Source organism: Rhinoderma darwinii, chromosome 2 (genome assembly GCF_050947455.1).
Source record: "Rhinoderma darwinii isolate aRhiDar2 chromosome 2, aRhiDar2.hap1, whole genome shotgun sequence".
In the NCBI taxonomy this organism is placed as follows: domain Eukaryota; kingdom Metazoa; phylum Chordata; class Amphibia; order Anura; family Rhinodermatidae; genus Rhinoderma; species Rhinoderma darwinii.
Genome location: NC_134688.1, coordinates 246002365 through 246007496, shown reverse-complemented (window position 1 = coordinate 246007496; position 5132 = coordinate 246002365).

The window sequence follows — 5132 nt, the reverse complement described above, 5'->3', positions numbered from 1 at the left end:
AGATTAACGGGCTGCCGTGCTGGGCTTTTCTCCTGCAGCCCGTTAATTCACGTGCTGTCAGAACAGCGTGCACAGCGCTCTCCCTGTGCTCTGAATCTCTCAGCACACGCTGCTACTAGCAGCCTAAGTGCTGAGAGAAGACATCAGGACCGGATTGGTGTCGGTCCTGATGACGTGATTACCGTGATAAAGCTATCATGGTGTTCACAGCAAAGTTTGTTGCAGCAACAAACTTTCTGTGCTGTTCGTTACAATGTTTCTCCTCCCTCCCTGTCAGATCGTTCTGAGACAGTGGGGGAGAAGAAGCTGTGCCGAGCAGCTGCTGTGTGTCTCCTATAAAGACACACCGACTGTGAAAAACACACACAAATAACACCTCCACATAGATAGTGTAGTGTAGGCAGCTAGTTCTAGTTCAGGTAGTCTGTTAGGTAGATAGTACTCAGACTAGGACAATTAATTAGTTAGTAATCAATTAGGGCTTATAATGTGTGTGTGTGTGCGTATATATATATATATATATATGTATATACACACATATACACACACACACACACACACACACACACACACACACACGTAATATATATTATATATAGACATATATTTGAAGTTTGTTAATACTAAAAATTAATAATTAGGGATGTTATATATCTATAACATCATATAGATATATACGTACATGTAATATATACGTATACACACATATACTTCTATAAATCTCTTCATATATTTTACACGTCAAAAAATTAAATTGTATGTAAATTCTAAATACATTTATTCATTGTTAGGCTGTGTTCACACGGAGTTTTTTGCAGGAGGAAAATTCCTCTTGCAAAAACTGCTCCAGACGTTTTTTGCACAGTGGTTTGACAAAAACTCGCCAAAACACTCGTCGAGGTGTATTTTTTACCCTTCTGACTGACTGAAATGGGGTTTTGGAGGCGGAAACCGCCTCAAGATAGGTCATGTCGCTTCTTTTTACCGCAATGTGTTTTTTTTGCTCACGGTAAAAAAGCTCGTCCAACTCCCATTGAAATCAATGGGAGACATTTTTGGGCGGTTTTTGACGAGTTTTGCGGAGCGGTTTCCGCGCAAAAAAAACTCGTAAAAAAACTCTGTGTGAACAGGGCCTTAGGGTTGTACATAAATTTATTGATCAATGGATTATTGGACTTTTTCTTTGTTACTTTTATTAAAACGGTTACAAAAAATAAGTATAAAAAAAAATACGTAAAAAATGGCACGCAAGTTCTATACCACTGAAGAGGCATTTGCTCTCTTGGATTCTGATAGTGAATGGGGTCACTTTTGGGGGGGTTTCTGCTGTTTTGGTCCCTCCAGGGCGTTGCAAATGGGACATGGTACCGAAAACCATTATAGCTAAATTTGAGCTCCAAAACCCAAATGGCGCTCCTTCCCTTCTGAGGGCTGTAATGCGTTCAAATATAAGTTTATGACCACATATGGGGTATTGCCGTAATCAGGATACATTTCTTTACAAATGTTGGGGTGCTTTTTTCTCCTTTATTTCTTGCAAAAATTAAAAATGTCTTTCTTCAGAAGAAATGTAAATTTTCATTTTCACAGACTAACGCCAATAAATTCAGCAAAAAACCTGTGGGGTTAAAATGCTCACTATACAACTAGATAAATTCCTTGAGGGGTGTAGTTTCCAAAATGGGGTCACTTTTTGGGGGTTTCCACTGTTTAGGTACCACAAGACCTCTTCAAACCAGACATGGAGCCTAAAATATATTGTAATGAAAAGGAGGCTTCAAAATCCACCAGGTGCTCCTTTGCTTCTGAGGCCTGTGTTTCAGTCCATGACCGCGCTAGGGCCACATGTTGGATATTTCTAAACACTGCAGAATCTGGGCAATAAATATTGAGTTGCATTTCTCGGGTAAAACCTTCTGTGTTACAGAAATTTTTCTATTACAAATGAATTTCTGCAAAAAAAATTACATTTGTAAATCACACCTCTACATTGCTTTAATTTTTGTGAAACGCTTAAAGGGTTAAGAAACTTTCTGAATGCTATTTTGAATACTTTGAGGGGTGAAGTTTTTAAAATGGGGTAATTTATGGGGAGTTTCTAATATATAAGGCCCTCAAAGCCACTTCAGAACTGAACTGGTCCATGAAAAAAATAGGTTTTGGAAATTTCTTGAAAATGTGAGAAATTGCTGCTAAAGTTCTAAGCCTCGTAACGTCCTAGAAAAATAAAAGGACGTTCAAAAAACAATGCAAACATAAAGTAGACATATAGGAAATGTTAATTAGTGACTGTTTTGTGTGGTATTACTATCTGTTTTACAAGCAGATACATTCAAATTTAGAAAAATGAAATTTTTTGCAAATTTTCTCTAAATTTTGGTGTTTTTTATAAATAAATACTGAATTTATCGACCAAATTTTTTCACAGACGTAAAGTACAATATGTCACGAGAAAACATTCTCAGAATCGCTTGGATAGGTAAAAGCATTCCCAAGCTATTACCACATAAAGTGACACATGTCAGATTTGAAAAAATCGCCTGCGTCCACAAGGCCAAAACAGGCTCAGTCCTGAAGGGGTTAATGGGCACCAGGGATAAATAGCATGATGAGCTATGGAAAAAGTCCAATACAACATGTGAATAAGAATTCATACTTCATCATTGCTTTCCATTCACCATCTGCCTGGTGTGGTATGTCAATGCCCTGTGCGAATCTGGTCAACATCCACAGTTACATAATCATTGGGCTAAGGTCACAGTTAAAGAAAACATAAATAAATCAAGCTTATGTAAGGGGATAAGACAACCGCAACAGTAAGTTCACAGGATTCCAAGTTCTTAATGGCAAAATCTTCCTAAATGTGACCTTCTTACAGGTCAGTCATGTTATGACATCACAATGCTGGAGTTTGTGGCACTCAAACAATTTCCTGAACTATGGAGCCTCTTGGGCACTATTCAGAAATCTGCATCCATGGACATACTGCCCTTTCTTCTGCAATAGAGATCGGAACAGGAGCTGATTTTACTACAAAGCTGCAGGGAGGTTACTGCAGGAACGCGCGTGTGTGTGTGTGTGTGTGTGTGTGTGTGTGTGTGTGTGTGTGTGTGTGTGTGTGTGTGTGTGTGTGTGTGTGTGTGTGTGTGCGTTTTAGTGAATGTATGTGGGCAGATTTTAGCAAGATCAGAGTGTGGCATTGTCTCAGAGGGATTGCCTGCAGGGATTCTACCAGGTATCAGCACTGGGCAAAAGAAATCTGCTTAATGGTGTGGGTGGCAAAGATCATATTTGGTAGGACATCCTATTTTGGATGCTGGCTGCAATATATGGATAAGATGGTTTTATGAGCAAGACATAGAATATTTGCTAAAGATCATTTATTTAAAGTGAATACTTTAGGATTATGGACCTTTTGTGAAATTGTGTCCAGAAGTATAATTTACCAGCTCTCAGATTGAGCAGTGAAAACATTGCCACATTTTTAATAAAGTGCAGTAAAAACACAAAAAAGTATCCAGACTTCAAAGCTGGGCCTTGCTGAAGAGATTGCAGCTCTTAGAACATTACTTAGAGTTCTATGTCCTGACATTTTATTCAAGTTTATGAACATTTTGTTTAAGCGCCATCTGGTGGCAGTTACATATATAAATGTAGAAGCTGGAAATCTAGGGTCACAGCAGTGCCTGGTAACAAGCAGGCAGCGGAAAATAGGCAGAAGAGAAAAAGGAAGGAAGGCTAGGGGAAAGTATTTCTCAGTAGAATACAGCATTTCTAGGATTCCATACAAAAGCTGGCAGATACAAATGACTACATGATGTTCCAGTGAGGGACCATAGGATGTTAGCTCCACTCCAATGATAGGAACGGGGCAGTAAGTGACTAATCAACATGAAATAACAATCGTAGAGCATCTTTTATTAGAACTACAAGTGGTGCTGTTCCTCTGTTATTCCTCCTAGAAATGTATGACTAAATATACATCAGTAATACAAGTATATTCCAATAGATACATGTCAGGAGAGATGACAGGTCCTCGTCAAAATTAGGTGAATCCGATAAACCAATGTAGTCACGCTAATTTCAAGTACGGAGATTTACTAGGCTGTCATTCAGGGCATTTTAAAGTGTTATCTTAATAATTGTTCAAGAATTTCATACTGTAAATGGAGAACGTAGATAGAGAAGGCACTATTCACATGATGTTCAGCTTATGTTGGGGGGGTATTAAACAGACAAAAAAAAAAGATACATATACAACTGTATGCCTGTACATTAATGTCCATATTAATAAAAATTAAAAAAACCTAGATATACATATCCTTTTGTACTGAAAACGTGATAAATATACATAAAATCGGCCAGCTGCGGAAAGGATATGCTCTTTTGGTATATGTCTGAACCACAGAAGAAGTCTATGGATATCTTATATGCCGAATGACGTCTGTGAAATTGAGCCTAATAAATTCATGTACTGGCCTCAAAGGTCAAAATAGACAATAGGTCATCAAATAGGATATTTGTGACGTGGAAGAGCTATTCATGTATATGAGAAAATAGCTAGCAAAAGATGTTCTGGTGGGGGAAAAAAAAAATGGACGCTTGAAAATTACTTTCATAGTTGCGAAACACAAAGGAAAAAGTTCTTGTGCATACCATAGCTTCAAAGAGCTATCCACGGACTCTGTCAGAGAGCTTTAGAACTTTCTTACGAAACCCAATAGAAACAAAACCTTTATATGCGTCCGTATTAAAATCGGATGGACACGGAGGTACAGTAGAGGGCGCATGCACCTCTATGGAAGTCCTATTACTGCTCCATACAAACCAGAACCATAATACGGCTGTGTGCATGAGCCTTGAGCTCAGCAGAACGCTTGTACCCCCTGTCGTTCTAGTGATCAGCAGAGGTCGCAGCCCCCAAACCCCTGCCAAATCAAGACTTCTGGAATATCTTTTTTTTTTTTTAAGGACACTGACCCTAAATGTTCTCTTACATTTTGCCAAGTATTATGGTGAAGAATACACAGCAGCTGCAGGTTAGCGGTAATTTGATTGTGCCTGAACAATGCACAATTTCATGCTTTAAAATCCTCATTATTACTATAAACATAATCATAAGGCAGGTCAGA